Source organism: Schistocerca serialis, chromosome 3 (assembly GCF_023864345.2).
Source record: "Schistocerca serialis cubense isolate TAMUIC-IGC-003099 chromosome 3, iqSchSeri2.2, whole genome shotgun sequence".
NCBI classification, from domain to species: domain Eukaryota; kingdom Metazoa; phylum Arthropoda; class Insecta; order Orthoptera; family Acrididae; genus Schistocerca; species Schistocerca serialis.
This window is the reverse complement of record NC_064640.1, coordinates 81770708-81791472: the sequence shown is the minus strand read 5'-3', so window position 1 is coordinate 81791472 and position 20765 is coordinate 81770708. Positions and strand designations below refer to the sequence as shown.

The window sequence follows — 20765 nt, the reverse complement described above, 5'->3', positions numbered from 1 at the left end:
AAAAGAAATGCACACTATTTTTGTAAAAATACAGTTTTCATTCTGCATGTGTGAAAGTTTTAGAGTGCATAGATACATCCTTCCCGATTGTTTTCAAACTTAGTTCAACTTGTTCCCGAGAATGGCGCCGTCACAGCATGTCTTCGAGATGGCTGCTACACTTGACGTTCGTCAGAAGCAACGTGCTGTCTTAGAATTCCTGTGCTGTGAAAACGAGACCGTCGGAAACATCCACAAGAGTCTGAAAAAGGTGTATGGAGATGCTGCTGTCGATCGCAGTACAGTTAGTCGGTGGGCAAGCAGGTTACATGACGAAAGCGGGTACGGCAGTATTGAGGATTGTCCCCGCAGCAGCAGGCCTCGTAGTGCACACACTGCAGACAATGGGCAGAGAGTTAACGAATTGGTGACTGCTGACAGACGTATCACAGTGAACGAATTGTCACTCTACGTTGGGACAGGGGAAGGAAGTGTTTGCAGAAAACTGAAAGTGTTGGCGTTAAAAAAGGTTTGTGCCAGGTGGGTTCCAGGATGTTGGCAGTGGCTCACAAAGAAACAAGAAAAATGGTATGCAGCGAACTTTTGGAACAGTACGAGAATGGTGGAGATGAATTTCTAGGAATAATTGTGGCAGGTGATGAAACATGGCTCCAACGTTTTTCGCCAGAGACGAAGAGGCAATCAATGGAGTGACATCATGCAAATTCACCCAAGGAAAAAAATTCAGAATCACACCTTCTGCTGGAAAAGTTATGGCTACGGTGTTTTTCGATTCCGAAGGACTCTTGCTTGTGGACATCATGCCAAGTGGAACCACCATCTGACGCATATGTGACGACACTGAAGAAACTTCAAGCTCGACTGAGTCGTGTGCGACCACATCGGCAAAAGCTGGATGTTTTGCTGTTGCACGAGATTGCACGGCCACATGACAGTCAAAAAACCATGAAAGCGGTCACAAAACTCGGATGGACAACACTGAAACACCCGCCTTATAATCCTGCCCTGGCTCCATGTGACTATCATCTCTTTGGGAAACTGAAAGACTCTCTTCGTGGAACAAGGTTTGAAGATGATGACTCCCTTGTGCACGCTGCCAAAGAGTGGCTCCAACAGGTTGGTCCAGAATTCTACCATAGGGGTATACAGGACTGATTCCAAGATGGCGTAAGGCAGTTGAGAGGGATGGAAATTATGTGAAGAAATGAAAATATTGTTCCTAAAGGATGTATCTACACACTATAAAACTTTCAAACATATAGAACAAAAGATGGATTTTTTAAAAAAAGTTGTGGTACATTTCTTTTGGATTGACCCACGTAATCATCAAAAAACGTCAGTTGAAGAAACCGAGACAGAAGCCAACAGGCAGTTTATCTATTTCAGATGCTAAATGGACATTCAGTTACATCTACATGCATACCCTCCAAGCCACCATATGATGCGTGGCTAAGGCTACCTTATACTACTAGTCATTTCCTTTCCTCTTCCAGTCATAAACAGAGCGAGGGAAAAACGACTATCTGTATGCCTCTAAAAATGGTTCAAATGACTCTGAGCACTATGGGACTTAACTTCTAAGGTCATCAGTCCCCTAGAACTTAGAACTACTTAAACCTAACTAACCTAAGGACATCACACACATCCATACCCGAGGCAGGATTCTAACCTGCGACCGTAGCGATCGCGCGGTTCCAGACTGTAGCGCCTAGAACCGCTCGGCCACGCCGGCCGGCTCTGTATGCCTCTGCCTGAGCTCTGATTTCTCTTATATTCATGGTCTTTATGAGAAATTTTGGTTCTCTAAATTTGCAAAAAGAACATCTGAGTTCATGAAGCATCCCCATACAATTCACTTCGATCTGTTGGCAATCAGTTGACAAGCAGTACTGAACAACAGCATTCTGAGATGACTTAACTGAGGCTCAATGAGCGGTGCAGAAATTGGATATAGAGGAAACGCAAGGTCTGAAAGTAGTTCTATATGCAGACTTGGTTTCCACTCCATCGTCTTGGGAGCCGCAACATGGAGTGTGCCAACATCCTGACTTGTTTTCTGCTGCAACTCTCCAGATGTATCAGACACCACATCATCTACAGCAGGAAGCTGTCATGCTGAGGGAGCAAGGAAAAAAAATTACGGAAACTCACATACACACACAATGAATAATAATAATAATAATAATAATAATAATAATAATAATAATAATAATAATTGTTGTATCCACGGACCCAACCGAATAGCGCGCGCGCCTTGCCGTCGCCTCGCTTGCCACAGTTTCCCGTCGCGACCGCCGGCGGCGCACGGCGTTGCCGCCGACCGAAGACGTCGCGCCATTGCTGAGCTGGGGGTCTACAGCGCCCTCTGGCTACACGATATAACAGGAGCGCTGGCCCCGAGTCAGAGAGTCTTGCAGACAGCTCGTTCCAGTCGTCAGTGCCGTCGTTCGTTGTCTGGTTAGCTAGCTCGCTGTGTGATTCAGTATTGTATAACGTCTTAGGCCACGAATCAGGAATATTCTTTGGACACTAATTGGAGGAGGAGGAGGAGATTAGTGTTTAACGTCCCGTCGACATCGAGGTCATTAGAGACGGAGCACAAGCTCGGATTAGGGAAGAATGGGGAAGGAAGTCGGCCGTGCCCTTTCGAAGGAACCATCTCAGCATTTGCCTGAAGTGATCTAGGGAAATCACGGAAAACCTAAATCAGGATGGCCGGACGCGGGATTGAACCGTCGTCCTCCCGAATGCGAGTCCACGACACTAATTGGAACTGTATCTACGGTACACTCTTCGCTCTCAATAAAGCTAAGTAACTGTTTTATACAAGTTGGCGCTTATTTGTCACTAATCGTTTTCATGCCACCAGATTTTAGTCACTACCTGGTCACGTCCCACTCCATATCCAAATTATGGTTGCCACGCCCGGGCAGCCATAATAATAATAATAATAATAATAATAATAATAAACAATGAAAGATAGGAATGACCGTGTGCAAGTCTGTTTTTTTCTGTCTGGTGGTGAGGTGATGACTCTGTGATGACATTTCGTGATGATGATCGGCCTTTAACTATGGTGTACAGTGTACAACAGGCGACTCCACTTGAAGGCTAGTAAGACTAAGGATGTGGTATGGAAAACTGGAACAGCTATTTTGGACTGATAACACTGCAGGCTGCACTCATATATCTAGGTCAATCATCTTCAATTGCCGTCTTGGATTCTGACATCGTCGGTGACATACTGGATCCCCATCTTGGACTGTAATGTCATTGGTCCACCATCTTGGATTACCTTCCCGAATTTCAAACTTAATGGTCATCTTGTAATCTATACTTGGTGCAACTGACATACTTCCGTTGGGAAAGTCCCACAGGGTACACAAAATCTAACAGTCATGCAGACTACTTTAGCTATGGAATGTTTTTGGCTACAAACAGACTGCAACCATTACACAATATGATGCCAAGCAAAAAATAAAGTAGTATACAACTATCTTACAACAGCACTGAACGCTTGTGAAACCTATGACGTTACATCTATTAATAGTCTCATATCAGCACGATCGGTATGTGACTGATGCAGAACTTGTTTTGACCATGTTGTGTTGCGTCTGTGGTCTGCCTTCAAGCTCTGGTGGAACTCTACTATTTGCAGGCGTTCAGTGAATTTTGCTGTAACATATAAGTGTATTTGGTAATTTGCTACAATTTTCATTGTATTATGGGGTGTTTGATTACAGTTTCATTGTAATGTGAATAATTTGTCACTAATTTGACTTTAACATAGATAATTTGTTAGAAGTCTTTGTAAAACTGGGTAATTTGTTAGAATTTTTGCTGTAACATGTAGTAATTTGTTATAATTTTCACGGTAACATAGGGGTATTTCTTACAATTTTTCTTGTGACTTGTCGCAGTTAGCTACAATTTTGCTGTAACATGGGGCAACAAGTTATAATTTCACGTTAATGTACAGAAATTAGTTAAAAGTTCTCTGTAACATGGGACAGTTTGTAACAACTTTTGTTGTAACATGTTTTACAATTCCACTGTAACATGGAAAAAATGGTTCAAATGGCTCTAAGCACTATGGGACTTAACATCTGAGGTCATCAGTCGCCTAGAACTTAGAACTACTTAACTTACCTAACCTAAGGACATCACACACATCCATGCCCAAGGCAGGATTCAAACCTGTGACCGTAGCAGCAGTGCGGTTCCGGACTGAAATGCCTAGAACCGCTCGGCCATAGCGGCCGCCTAACATGGACAATTTGTATCAATTTTTTCTGGAATGGAGGCATTTTATTACTATTCCGCTGTCGCATGAAAATGTAAGGCATTAAGTGCTATGTAGTTTCCATTTACCAGTATACAAATTGTTCGATTTACTGCCATATTTCAGTTTCATATAAAATATTCAGAGTCCAAACTTCATACGAAATAAAATCAGACCCCCCCCCCCTCCCACACACACACACACAACATTGAATAATTCTATATTTGACAAAAGTCAGAAATATTTCACTACAGTCGAACATATATCAATGTCTTACAACCTTCTCCAAGTCTGCACGCATTGTCATTTCACATCACATGTGCTGACACTCACTACCATGGCCGCGCCCGTGTTCCCGGGTTCGATTCCCGGCGGGGTCAGGGATTTTCTCTGCCTCGTGATGACTAGGTGTTGTGTGATGTCCTTAGGTTAGTTAGGTTTAAGTAGTTCTAAGTTCTAGGGGACTGATGACCATAGATGTTAAGTCCCATAGTGCTCAGAGCCACTTGAACTACCATGACAAGCTGCTGTAACCATTTAGATATCTGCTGAAAATGTTAGATGTGTAATGTATAGGCCGGCCAGTGTGGCCGAGCGGTTCTAGGCGCTTCAGTCTGGAACCGCGCGACCGCTACGGTAGCAGGTTCGAATTCTGTCTCGGGGATGAATGTGTGTGATGTCCTTAGGTTAGTTAAGTTTAAGTAGTTCTAGGGGACTGATGACCTCAGATGTTAAGTCTCATAGTGCTCAGAGCCATTTGAACCATTTGTAATGTATAACATAGCACAGTTAAAGTGAACAATGGCTTAAAAATCACTAGCAATGCAGTCCCAAACTGGACATTAGATAGCTTTCTGTGTACAGGATAGATGATTGGAGATTAACGTATCGTCTATATCAATATCAAATTTCCGTCACTCTAAGGCATACCAACTGTGAAAATAAGTGTTACATTAGAGTAGAATAGATTTACTTTTCATCCTAATGCTGCCACAATGAGGAGAACATGTCAGAAAAACAAGAATACACGTTAATTATTTACAAAAATAATACTAATAGTTAAATAATATAGTACTGTCATCCACCAAACAAGTGTGTGATCATTACAATGTAGCTAGTTAGGTGTCTATAGTATAAACCTACTACTAATCCAGCTAGTTGGGAACCGTTAATAGTCGGCACACACACACACACACACACACACACACACACACACACACCTTCTAAGGAAGGCCATGTCATCAAACTATGTGCCTTTAAAATTTGGTGCTGTTTAAAATGTGTAACGTAGAAAAATAAGAATGCGTTGTAATAGGATGTACAGTGACAACAGTAATAGACATATTTGTATATTTGTCGTTTACGTCGATCAGTGCAAGAAAATACCATGATGAGCAATTTGGAAAAATCACGGGCTATTTATTTATCTTTCCCTTTCGAACTCTGAAATGTCTTGCAAAATAAAATTTAAAAGGAAGAAGAAAAGAAACATAGAGAAAAATGTATATTTACTGAGACATCCTGGACCAGCAGTGGCTTTTGACCATACTCAAACAATTTTTATAACTCACAAAATGTTTTGTAATATCTGTGATTAACAGACAAAACTACGGCGCATTTACGAGTATTTAGCTCTCCCTTCGGAACCTGCCCATTACGTTGACCTTGTGATGGCTAGAAAACTGTAGTCACAATTATTTATTTGGAGTTCTAGAATTAATATTTGCACATATAAAATTAATACCTGTCACTTTTAAGGGATTTCAGCAAACGCCTGAGCGATCTAAATGTACAGTATGTTTTCGGCAAGCAGCTGAAAAAATCTTAGGGCATATTTCAGAAAATATATAAAAGGTCTGCCGTACATTAAAAATCATTATTTAAGAAACAACAAAGTTTTCTGTTTCTATACATCTCACTTTTATCGAATAACTTTCAGTTGTCGTCGAAATTGTTTCTATTGAACATAGTTCTTCCCCTATACAATATAAAACACGTAGCAGTTTTGCGCCCTAAAACCATAACAATATAAAACAAGTTTTCACTCGCTGTTTGTTAGGGGTAATCTCAGGGTCAACAAGGACAGATTTCGAAAAGCTTTCCAACACAAACTTTCGAAGAAGATATTAGAATATTTAATCACTGACATAACTGAAATATCATGTGGAATGAACGAATAATACTCTTTCAAAAATGAAGACTGCAATCACACTAGCATAAATACAAAACAAATTTTACACATTTTTACGGTTAGGAGTCTAACTTTAAGCAGAGTCCACAACAAAATCGACGTGTTGTTGAAGACCAAAGACGAACTTTGTTCAAAGTCCACACCGAAACTGCATAAGGAATAAAAATCTGTTGATCAGTCCGTTACCAGCCAAGCAAATCTAGTCTCAAGTTACCTTACATAGACAGGTTGTACGATATATTTTTGAGTGCAGTAATAAGCAATATTGATACAGTTAATCCAAAACATCGTCTTCAGCCTTGTTTTCTGATTCAGACGAATCGGAATCGTTATGAAAGGCTCCATTGCCGAGTCTCTGTCGACTGCCATTTTTAGAATCTTCTTCATGCAATGTTTCTGAATATCTCACACAGTTTTCCCACGCAGAGATGGTTACATTGTTCACTGCTTCATGGGTGAATTTTTCGACGTCAGCAATCCGGAAGCTGCTATTTCTTACTGCGATATGGGCTTTAACTTGCTCAATGGGATGTAGTGGCAGTGGTATGGTGGTAACCCGATTACTCGGTGACCATACTGTCTCGCAAGTTCATCTCTCTCGTAAGTGCAGTATTTAGATTTGTTTGCATTTATGAACATGAGCAACTCAGCCCTAGTTTGTGACGCAATGTTAGAAATTCCATTAGATGGCAATCATGAAATAATTTCATTCTTTCTGGTATTTGAAGTAGGACCCTTACTCACTTGCACGGGGTGCACACTTGCATTGTCCATGACAATAACAGAATTCTCCGCCAAGTTCGAAAGTAGCTGTTTTACAAACCACTGCTTGAAGACAGCGTTAGTCATTTCAGAGTGGTGGTCATCTTAATGCTTCGACTTCGATGCTTTAAATATTAATTTATTTTCTAGTATGTAACCTGTCTCTGCAGAACAAGCGTGAAGCTCAATAAGGCGCCTCCCTTTGCCCATAGGAGCTTTCAGGCCTCCAAAATCATCACTTATCCTCCAGCACATTGGTTGTGAATAATTATGATTAACATAAGTTGAATCGAGGTAATAAATACGCGATTTTCCGGCTTGTTTTATCTCATGCATTGATCTCATGAACACAGGTCTCTCTGTTACAGTGTTATTTCTCTCCAAGAGCAGTTTTCTTCCATCACTGGTCCTTCTGTATTTAAATCCCATTTCCCTTAATATTCTGAGTACGGTAGATTTGCTGCTGTTGAAATTACCAGCTTCTTTCATGTATGAACATAGTTTGTCTGCCGTTGAAATATTTTGCTCCGTAATACATTCTCGCTGAAATGGTCGAGCTCACTTACGAATTTCTTTCGATTTCTGTGCTTGTCAGCCTTCTGAAAGATAGATGATCCGTTCTATTCAGCAGATGTGTTGGCTTCACTTGCGATGTGCTGAACAGTTCTCAACCTGATACCTCACGCCTCAGTTGATCGTTCTTGGCACTTGGCAACACCAGGAGACGATCTGTGATCAGACGTGGATGCCGCTTGACTCACATCCAAAAAATTGATACATGTGAAACGCTATTTCTCTCGCCTGCTTATGTAACACTGGCTGATATTTATTTTTGCCACTTATATTGATCAGATTGCTTCGAAATATCTTTCGAAAGAACACCACGTAGAATGCTAAAACCAGTCGTAAACTCACACCGCACTGTACGAAATGAACGGGAGCGCACGCTGCAGCAGGAGGATTGCTTATTGGTTAGCACGTCACGGGACGTATCCGTGCTTCTAAGCATCCAGACCCCCACGCCAAGTTACGTGGCGTGCACTCTAGTACTCTACTAACTGCGCCACACAAACCTCACGTCTTTGTGGACTATTACGGTGCCTTTTACCACATAAGCACCCTTATAATTGACTGTGGAATAAGGCTGAAACCCTGCAACATTGGTTTGAGGAGCACTCACTTTGATGTCTTAGAGATCACATTCGTTTGATCTGAGTGCATTTGAGTTGCTATTGTATGAAACTTGTAAACATGTACATCTACATCTACATCTAAATCCATACTCCGCAAGGCACCTGACGGTGTGTGGCGGAGGGTACCTTGAATACCTCTATCGGTTCTCCCTTCTATTCCAGTCTCGTATTGTTCGTGGAAAGAAAGATTGTCGGTATGCCTCTGTGTGGGCTCTAATCTCTCTGATTTTATCCCCATGGTCTCTTCGTGAGATATACGTAGGAGGGAGCAATATACTGCTTGACTCCTCAGTGAAGGTATGTTCTCGAAACTTCAACAAAAACCAGGACCGAACTACTGAGCGTCTCTCTTGCAGATACTTCCACTGTAGTTTATCTATCATCTCCGTAACGCTTTCGCGAATACCAAATGATCCTGTAACGAAGCGTGCTGCTCTCCGTTGGATCCTCTCTGTCTCTTCTATCAACCCCGTCTGGTACGAATCCCACACCGGTGAGCAGTATTCAAGGAGTGGGTGATTGAGTGTACTGTAATCTGCTTCCTTTGTTCTCGGACTGCATTTCCTTAGGATTCTTCCAATGAATCGCAGTATGGCATCTGCTTTACCGACGATTAATTTTATATGGTCATTCCATTTTAAATCACTCCTAATGCCTACTGCCAGATAATTTATGGAATTAACTGCTTCCAATTGCTGACCTGCTATATTGCAGCTAAATGATAGGATCTTTCTTTCTATGTATTCTGAGCACATTACACTTGTATACATTGAGATTCAGTTGCCATTCCCTGCACCATGCGTCAATTCGTTGCAGATCCTCCTGCATTTCAGTACAATTTTCCATTGTTACAACCTCTCGATATACTACAGCATCATCCCCAAAAAGCCTCAGTGAAGTTCCGATGTTATCCACAAGGTCATTTATGTATATTGTGAATAGCAACGGTCCTACGACACTCCCCTGCGGCACACCTGAAATCAGTCTTACTTCGAAAGACTTCTCTTCATTGAGAATGACATGCTGCGTTCTGTTATCTAGAAACTCTTCAATCCAATCACACAATTGATCTGATAGTCCATATGCTCTTACTTTGTTTGTTAAACGACTGTGGGGAACTGTGTAAAACGCCTTGCGGAAGACAAGAAACACGGCATGTACCTGTGAACCCATGTCTATGGCCGTCTGAGTCTCGTGGACGAATAGCGCGAGCTGGGTTTCACACGATTGTCTTTTTCGAAACCCATGCTGTAATGTCAGAGACCTCTGGAAACTTGGAAGAACGCATGTTCAGTCCGTTGACAATTCTAGGCAACAGTCAAGACAATGAGTTAGATTTTTCCGTACAAATGGAAGTATTTTCATTGACTTTGAATGTAATTCTTACTGGTAATAATTCTTATGATGATAGCTCACAATGGTATCTAGAAATAACTGTGCATTTTCTAACATGAAACAAACTTGGCATAGGTGATAAATTATTGTAGTCATAACATCCAGAACCTTTATACCGTTGAACGCAAACACTCTTATACAGAGTTGCATTGTGTGTTCCCTGTCACATAGCTCTATCTATGTTGTGAGGAACACATCGAATGGGTATACAGCGCTTAAAGGTGTGGGCTATTGTTTATTTAGAATATACTGCCATTACTCAGTAAAGGATAAGGTGTATGTGTGCTTCTTGCATTTCCATATTTCCTCGCCAGTAGTTTTGATTGTAGCTCCATCACAAATAACATACTAGCGGTGAGAACTACTATCGTGCACTTCATGTTTGGCAGCCGAAACAGCAGTATGCGTGCGCCGTTCCTGTGTGGTTCTCTCCAGCACGACAAGATGGTTGACCGTTGTGGCGGCCTTGGCACCCATCGAGTGGTTCCAACACTTAGACTGCGTGGATTCAGCGAATGAGACTCGGTGCTTGCTACGTAGACCTCCACTGGTGGCAGTGAAATGGGTGAGCCGACTACACTTGGCATGATGAAAGATGTGGAGCTGTGACACCGTGGTATTTGTTTAAATAAAGACGCAATGGTACCTATCCTATTCCAGCAGCGCTGGCACTTGTTTCAAAATAAAAAATTAACATAGTACGAGCTGACTTAAGCTTGCGGCAAGAAAGCTCTTGGGTTTCTAACTTAGGGTAACAACTGTTTAAACTGTGGAATTAGAGTGATGGGAGAGATTGTTTAAATGTGCTGGCTGCACTGTTTTAAACTGTAGTGCCAAGGAAAAACTGGTGATTTTGCTTTTAATTTCCGGCTAATTTACATTTAGTATAGGATTCTAAACATACAATTTAAATGATCTGGCAACCATGCAGGCTGCACCAGTGAGCTGGGAAATCGGACAACTGCAAGCTGCACCAGCATCCCAAGGTCAGCCATCTTGGATGATGTTATATGGCTTGGTAAAACTGAGGAAATCTGGCAACGAGTGAGCTGAGAAACCTTGGACTGTGATATCATAGGGGTGGGACAATCTTACAGCCATGCAGGAGACATCGTCATCCCACAGTCCACCACCCTGGATTGAGACATCATAGGGTTGGGTAAAACCCACAAAATTGACAACCATGCGAGCTGCAGAAGAATCCTAGGCCGTCATCTTAGATTTACAAGCAATAGAACAGTTGCCTATTTCTGAATTTCCCACTGTTTTACACCTATGATTAGTATCCTACTTCCAAAATGACATTGGAGGAGTGAGGGGAAAACACTCTAGCACAACTGGGCTATATTGGATTTCCCACTAATGTTTAAATTCCCTTCCCACCATTTTATGCAAAATGTACATTAGAGCGGTAGGAGGAGGGTGAGAGGGGGAAATCTGGCAACAGTGCATGATGTCATACAGGGAGGGGAGGTGAAATCTAGCAAGAATGAAGACCTAGTCATCCACACTATATATATATATATATATATATATATATATATATATATATATATATATATATATATATATATATATTGAAAGGTGGCTACACTGAGTCACAGCGCCAGAGATCGCGCCAAAGAGTTTGATTCCGCCGCCTCCACTGGCAGTGCTTGTTCAGAAGTTGTGGTAGTTAGTGCTTTGCTGAGAGGATGTTGATAGCTGTATTATTTGAGGCCATATCGAGTGCAGTTGTTTTCATGGGCTAGACAGCAGATGTTGTTCGAATGGAGATGTTGTAATGATCAGAGTGTATTTATAGTCAATATATATGAAGGTAAAAAAACATTTTTTTATTTTTTTTTAATTTCCTAACTAACAATGCCTCTTGGTCACAGGTTCAGTCAACAAAGCATCTGGCTTGTGTTCATGTATTAGACTGTAATTCGGGTTTCTATGTGCAATTATAGTATTTCAGTTTTATTTAATTAATTCAGTGTAAATGGTATTTAAAATATCTTGTCTTATTGAGGAAGAACCGTGCCAGATGTGTACGTTGAATCACACTTCCACACACAGAACAGTTACACTTGTGCTTTGTTGTTCGTAGTTTTTGTTTCGTAGCTTTTATAGTTGCTAGGGACTTAATTAATTAATTGTGGTAACGGAACTTTCCTTTGATTCTCTGTTGTTATTCTATGCAGTCAGATTGCGTACTAATACTAGTCAGGGCCAACCGGTTACGAGACTTCGTAGCCGGACAAACAGCGACTAAAAATAAAAAAATTATTTGCATTATAAATAATTAAGCCCCCATGCACGTGGCGACCGCTGCTTTGGATCGTCCCTTGGAATTCTTTTGATAGTAAAAATAGCAGACAGTAGGATTGTTGTAGTAATTTGTAGTTTAGTAATTGTAGTCTATATTGCATGTGTAGATTTGGTAATTGAATATTTGCAGTTGTCTTGTCATTCTTCTAATGGTATTTTTGCAGAATTTAATTTTTGATATCTTGTATACGCGTTTGACAATTTTGTGCGATTATGAAGATTTCAATTGTTCGTTAATCGTGTTTGAGGGAAGCATTTCGTGTGAATGGTATTGTTGGTGATAAAGTGTCATATTGAGTGTAATTTTCGTATAGTGACGAGTTTTGTATGTTTTGTAAATGATTACGCGATCGATGAAAAAGGCAAAAATGATGGATAGTGAGAATGACGAAATTGTTAACATGGCGAACTCGCCAACACAGGAGAACAGTAGGATGAATAATGAAGTAGAAAACAATTTAATAAGTCGGGAAAATAGTCCGGAACCAGTTCAAAATTTTTCTCAATCAAAAAATTCGCAGAATACGAGATTAACGCTAGAAGATTCTGAAATAGTATCGAACACAGATAGCTTTACTGCTATGACGAAGGAAGTTAGTTTTACGGGAAATGTTAGGGGCGAAAAGAATTTCGAACAAGTTAATATGGAGCAGTTGATGCAATATTAAATTTGAGATCACGGTTAGACTCACAAATAGGAACAATTAAAACAGATATGCGAACATTGGCAACACGGTTAGAAACTGATATGGGAACAATGGAAACACGGTTAGACTCACTGGGATCACGGTTAGGATCTGAATTAAAAACAATGGAAACACGGTTAGACTCACGAATAGGGACATGTTTCAAAAATATGAAAGATGAATTAAAGAAAGAAATTAGAGAAGAAGTACAACCGATTTTGAATGCTCACAATAATAGATTAATTTCAATAGAAATTAGACAAAAGGAACATGATAGAGAACAGGAAGAAAGAGATCGCGTGCTAGTACAAAAATTTTCAGAGTTAAATTTACAACGTGCACACGATAAGGAAGAAATATTTGAGAGAATCGAGGAATCCGTACCAAATGACAGAATAAATAACCTAACACAACAATATGAACAGTTAACTACTAAATGTGTCAATACTGGAACCCGAGTCGCGACACTTACGGAAGACGTAAATAAACAGAAAGAAAAAAGTAGGTGACTTATCGGAAAGAGTTGAGGAGATTTCAGATAAATTGACAAATCTTAGTTTACATGGAGACAGAGATTCAGATGATACAGCTCCATTGCCATTTGCAGAAACAGAAGAGTACCAGTGCATAAATAAACATGTTGAAAATCAGGGAAAATTTAATGAACGCGTTTAAAGGAAATTTGAGGCATTACGAAAGCAAGTCAACAAATTGAAGGCGAAATCGTAGGAAAAGACAGCAGAAGAAATTTAGAAACACAGACAGCAGAGGGCTTTGAAGAAAATAATTTATTTCATTTACGAGATGCAAGAAGAGAGCGCCAGGCGCGCGAACTTGACAATAATCGACATTCGGACTGGGACAGACGCGGTAGGTCTTTTTCGCCACGAGGCGAAAACTTTTTAACCGTTCGGAAATTTAAGATCTTTCGCAATTCTAAGAATGACATACATCCATGTTCATGGTTAGATCAATTTACGTACCCACTTCCGCCAAATTTGCCACTAAGTCACAAACTGGAATTTATGTGCAGCCATTTAAGTCCTCAGGGGATTCGCTACACTAAGTGAATATGTGCCGTAGCGTGCACTGGGCCCCGAGCTGTAGTGGTGCTATTTCCCTTTTAGTTTTCTGCACCGCTGCCTACTCTTTAACTATTCTTTGTATCTATCAAAACAACTCTTCTACTATCAATCTATCTAGAAAAGGACTCGTTAAAGAATAACCGGATATGACTATTTTACCCAAAAATGATTTCGGAAATTACCGTTTGGACTTACTGTATCTTCAGCAGCATTCATTCGTAGTTTAAACGAAATTTTACCTGTTTATCTTCGTGACAATATTACTTCATATATTGACGATATTTTTATTGCTAAACGTTCTTGGAGTGAGCATAACAAAACTTTGGATTCATTATTACGTATTTTTGCAAGAGTTGGCATTACAGTGAACTTGGAAAAATCTGAATTTGGTCGTTCTCTGGTGAAATTCCTTGGTCATATTATTTCTACAGAAGGTATTTTTCCTGATCCACAGAAACTAGACGCTGTTCATAATTATGCTGTTCCTAGTACAAAACGTGATGCTCGTAGTTTCCTTGGTGTCTCTAATTTTCTTAGACGCTTTGTTAGATTGGACAATTTGGCCACACCTCGTTTTTGCGAACTATCTGGAAAGTTCTTTTTAAACGAAAATCTGTTGACAACTCTTTTTGGTTAGTTTGCATTCCTGATGAGTGGGTTAATAAGTTGATTTGGTATACACATTTCAGTTATGCACACTTTGGTCCCAGAAAATGCTTTCATAAATTACGAGAAAATTGCTACTTCAGTAATATGGAAAAACGTATTCGATCTGTTCTTGCCAAATGCAAATTATGTCAAAAGGCTAAGCCGCCAACTATTTCTCACAGAGCACCGTTGTTTCCTATCATTCCAGCAAAATTAAAGGAGATGGCTGCAGTCGATTTGTTCGGTCCAGTGGTTCGTTCTACTAATGGTTTTGCGTACACTTTGGTAGCAGTGGAATTGACATCAAAATATGTGTGTTTTACACCTTTACGCAAAGCAACAGCTCGTTCAGTATCTAATTCTTTCATCAAACATTTTCTTAAAGAAGTGGGCCATGTTGATAAGGTTATATCAGATAATGGATCACAGTTTCGCTCTTAAATTTGGCTTCGTACTCTACGGCGTCGTAAGATTAAACCAATTTTCATTTCACTTTTGCACCTTCAATCTAACGCTTCAGAGAGATGGATGAAGGAAATGAATAAATTGTGTCGACTTTATTGTCATCAGAATCACAGAACATGGGATCAGTATCTTCATATTTTTCAAAACATTCTGAATGAACTCCCTAATGATTCAACTTCTTTACCGCCTATATTGATATTAAAAAATAAAGCACCGACAAATCGCATTTCTGAAATCGTTCCTTTTCCGCCTTCACGGAAACTGCGGCATTCTGAAATTGTCAACCTGGCTCTACAAAATATTGCGTCTGCGGCTGCTAGAAGAGAGAAATCAGCTAAGCGTCCTGGTCGTTTAAAAACCTTGTCAGTTGGTCAAAAGGTGTTAATTAAGTCTCACCGTTTGTCTCACAAAGGAAAAGGCTTGTGTCGCTAATTTTTTCTGCTTTATAACGGTCCATATAGAGTTCACAAAATTATTCGTGATAACACTGTCGAAGTAGAAACTCTTAAATCTCGGCGCTCTAAGGGAATACGTCATATATCGAACGTTTAAATTTTGTGGAATGACATACTTTTGAGAAACTAACAGTTATACGTAAACACACGGAGAGTACAAGGATACCGCGCCGTGTTCCGGCGGCGGCACATACTCAAAGCAACAGTCAAGTCTGCGCGCCGCACAAGGCAGTCGTCGACCGCAAACAATTACTCCCTACGTCACGCGTACCTACAGCTGATCGAGCGCTCAGTGCGAATGCACTGACAGCCGTAAACAAATACACAGTCTAATTTCTCTGATTAAATTCAGTATAAAGCTATAGTGACTTGATAAATTATGTTATTAACGTTCAGTATTTTTCAGGATACGGTTGTATAAAATATTTAAGAACTTCAGGTAAATTCTGTGTGTGTCCGACGTTAAGAGGACTTGCTATCGAGAAAATTTCAGGAAGAATGTAATTTCGAAGAAGAAAGTAATAAACTAAAAAGGTAACTATTAATTGAGTTTATTTTTCAGGTGACATATTTCCACTTGGTACGTACTTTAGACGTAATTTGCTGCTCGCGATTACGTGTTTCATACTTCGTGTTAACTGATATTGACAATGATTGATTAATGAACAGGGTTGTTACTTGTGTATATTATGCATCGCTTGGCTGCACTGCTTTTTCACTGATGTCATATTTTTCTATTATGTGCCTGCTGTGCTTATTTATTTAAATTATAATTGTCACCTGATTAATTGTGCTGATGTGGTTATGTATGTAGGTTACACTTTGCGATTTATCTGCTTGCGCCTTCATGTTTACTTATTAAGATTACATATGAACATTTATTTACTTATGCTGATATGATGCTAATGACTTGTTTATTATGTAAGATACATAATTGCTGCTTGCGTATGGATTGCATATTTATACATTTCTGTTTCTTGTCATAACTACTCTTTAATTTGGTATATAGAAATGCTGATATGCGGTGTACGAACATGGAGTTTAGGTCACACTATGGTATTAATTATAGATTGTTTGCTTGGCAGAGCCTCGTTATATTGATTGTGCTGCATCCACTTGTTGACATTCTGTTCTCTACTGGTATATTTACTCGTTATTGCATGTTTTGCTTACACTCAGTGCTTTATATGTTAACATAAGACAATGAACTGCTATAATTCTACGAACGACATTAGTACAAGAAACTTCATAGAAGTCACATGAGCTGGAGGTTTTATGGAAGCTGTATAAATTTATGCTAATAGGAAGGAAGCTAACGACATGAAATGCCAACACTAAGTTTAGACCATTGACAGTTATTACACTGCATTCTTCGTGAGCAATTGAAATAGCAAGTGACACTTGACACAAGAAATACTCCACATGTTTGCTTCTGTTTTGCCATGATTCTTAAAGTGGTGTACACACTGTGAATTATTACTATCATTCACACTCCGTACTCATACTTACTTACTGAAAGTTATTCAAACTAAAGGCTGTTAGAGGTCATGTAGGCATTTCTTTTATTTAATGATGGACAAGGTAACCAAAATGTATTTTATGATTCATAATGAGTAGAAGATTTGGGTCAGATGGATTACACAGAGATTGTGTGTGGACATTGTGTCTTCGGATTGCATGGGATGATGAATTGAAGTTTGCACTAGGATTTTATCTGTACTTGTTCGAGGAGACTGACTAGAGGAAAGAGTTGTTATGGATGTGAAATGATATTGGCGATAAGGTTTATATGTGTCGACGTATTGAAGAGGTATTATTGAGGTATTGAGATTGTGTGAAGTTGATGATTATTGGAGTTTTGGTGGACAAGAGGTAAGGTAAATGATATTGATGATAAGGTTTATATGTATCGACGTAAGAGGTATTATTGAAGTATTAAGATTATGTGATGCTGATGATTATTGGAGTTTTGGTGGATAAGAGGTAAAGTAAGTGAGGAGCACATTTTTTTTGTTGGTTTATATGGAACAAGGAGGATGAAGATGGCAGACTAGAACACTCAAGTGGAAGGAAGATTGTCTACACACACACTTTGTTAAATCACTAAGCAGTATATACTTTTTTTTTTTGGAGAGAGGAAGTATTTGCATATCTTGGCACACTGACAGTTGTTCAGCAACCGTACATTTGATTTGGCTTGGCAAACATTGGTCTTGACATGATGACTATGACGTTGACTAACTATTATTGACTGTTATACACTGTTGCCACTACTACTTGATACACATGTTGAACATCAAATTTTGACAGAATTGCATTTACACAGTTAACACTATTCAATTACACAGTAGTACTTAATGTGGATGAAAGATGAGTGAGTGTGTTTTGTGTGTTTTCCTTTCCTAATCCCAAATAATTGGTACCGACCTATCTCCTAAATATTATTTTACTTGTTTGTTGTGGCTTGCACTGACACCCATAAATATTATAGGTTTACTGATATTTGTTATAGTTAATATGACAATTATCTGATATCACTTGTGTGTTTATTATAATTTGTATGTTTAGTGTAAGACCATTGATAATAATTTTGTAAAAGCAATTGTGTGTGCATTCAAACTGTTGTTCGTGCTTGCACCTGTTTAACATTGGTGGGTGTCACTTGAAAATGTTTAATTTCTGCTAATGAACTCTGATGAACTGTCTGATTAGTGATAGTGAATATTTTGGACTGTTACCTGCACTTGTTCAAGATGATGGGTGCCACTTGGAAATGTTTAATTTCTGCTAATGAACTCTGGTGAACTGTCTGATTAGTGATAGTGAATGTTATGGACTGTTACCTGCACTTGTTCAACATGATGGGTGCCACTTGGAAATGTTTAATTTCTGCTGATGAACTCTGATGAGCTGTCTAATTAGTGATAGAGAATATTATGGACTGTTACCTGCACTTGTTCAACATTGCTGGGTTCCACTGATGGAACTGCTTCTACTGACATAATGTCACTTGTTGCTGTCTGCACCTGTTCAACATTGCGGGGTGCCACTGATGGAACTTCTACTACTGAGATGATGTCACTTGTTGGTGTCTGCACCTGCTCGCCATTTCTGGGTGCCACTGTTGGAGCTGTTTAAATACTGTTGAAGAAATGTTATGGGACTGCTATTTGCACCTGTTGACCATTACTGGGTGCTACGGCTGGAACTGTCAACTACTCTGAGGAATGCTACTTGTTTATTGAACTATTGAGAGGATTTTATGTGAATATTTGTATAAACAGATTTTTTGTGTATTTACTGTTTATGAAATGTTATAAGACTCTTACCAACACCTATTCGTCATAGCCGACGCTATTGATTGAATTGTTTAACCACATGATAAACTATTATGTAAAATCACATGTATGCAAGCATTTGTATTCCTTACTGTATTTTATATATTAGGTTATTGAAGGGTCAGTGCAAAGCCAAAATTTATCTAGTTATGTGATATTTACTTATTAATATTATCTTTTACTTTTGTCTGTATTTTTTTTACGAATTTGGTGGTATTTTCGCCACCAACGCTGGCAAAAATACCATCAACTTCTAGCCCGTGGAGGAGGGGCATATGAAAGGTGACTACACTGAGTCACAGCGCCAGAGATCGCGCCAAAGAGTTTGATTCCACCGCCTCCACTGGCAGTGCTTGTTCAGAAGTTGTGGTAGTTAGTGCTTTGCTGAGAGGATGTTGATAGCTGTATTATTTGAGGCCATGTCGTGTGCAGTTGTTTTCATGGGCTAGACAGCAGATGTTGTTCGAATGGAGATGTTGTAATGATCGGAGTGTATTTTTTGCCAATATATATGAAGGTAAAAAAACATTTTTTTAATTTTTTTTAAATTTCCTAACTAACAATGCCTCTTGGTCACAGGTTCAGTCAACAAAGCATCTGGCTTGTGTTCATGTATTAGACTGTAATTCGGGTTTCTATGTGCAATTATAGTATTTCAGTTTTATTTAATTAATTCAGTGTAAATGGTATTTAAAATATCTTATCTTATTGAGGAAGAACCGTGCCAGATGTGTACGTTGAATCACACTTCCACACACAGAACAGTTACACTTGTGCTTTGTTGTTCGTAGTTTTTGTTTCGTAGCTTTTATAGTTGCTGGGGACTTAATTAATTAATTGTGGTAACGGAACTTTCCTTTGATTCTTTGTTGTTATTCTATGCAGTCAGATTGCGTACTAATACTAGTCAGGGCCAACCGGTTACGAGACTTCGTAGCCGGACAAACAGCGACTAAAAAAAAAAAAATTATTTGCATTATAAATAATTAAGCCCCCATGCTATATATATATATATATATATATATATATATATATATATATATATATATATATATATGATAGAAATGTATTTTCGTTGGCAAACATCGATGCTGTATTGAGTCAGACACCTTTCGAACGTCTTGAAACACCGAATCAACCGGGTTTTCTCTAGCCATAGTGTTGACGATATCACATGTAAAGAGCATAAGTTTGATTTTGCATGATCGATGTTTTCGGAACCCATGATGTTTTCCACGGAGAAGCTTATTTTGTTCCAGGTAGTCATAACGTTTCAATTCAGATTACGTTCTAGTATTCTGCTACAAATGGATGTGAGAGACAGTTTTGCGGACCATTTCTACTTCCTGTTTTGTAGAAGAGTTCGACCTAGGCTTACAGAGGACATATCTTTGCTCAAGGGATATGTCACACATTATCGCCAAGAGCAGGGCTAATTCATCTGCAAATACCGTTTATAGCTTCACTGGAACTCCATCAGACTCTGGGGCCTCACTGACGTCAGCACTTAAAACTGTTTTTCAGTGCTATTTGTATTGATTGCTGTTCCACTCATAGTAGCAGACATACAGCTGCTGAACAATGGCATTTTCCACTTCATCTTAGTGTATAATGGTTGTCCGCTCGGGTCTTACCTATGGCCGGTGAAAAAACGTGCATGACAACATATTGCTGCAATCTTGAATTACGACTAATAGCTACTGAGGCAGTATCAATCATTTCGAAAACTAAATTTCTCGTCTAATTACCTCTGCTACTTAGCAACCGCATTTTCCTAGCTGTAGAGGGGTATTGTTGTCGTGTTTGAAACTGGGTTATAAAAGAATGTTAGATGGGAGCTACATGGAATAGTTGTGCGGGATTCTCAGATGGTTTTCCAATCCCACAGAGTACTACGGAGGTTGTCCTCGCGGATCTCATTGTCTGTTCCTCCCACTAAAATTTTTTTGTAG

General features: G+C 39.4%; 1 protein-coding gene across 1 annotated transcript in view; it reads right to left on the bottom strand.

Annotated features, from left to right (window-relative positions):
• LOC126470689 (uncharacterized) overlaps nucleotides 1-20765 on the bottom strand; it is a 289231-nt gene that overhangs the window by 155135 nt on the left and 113331 nt on the right. The gene's annotated exons all lie outside the window — the stretch shown is intronic.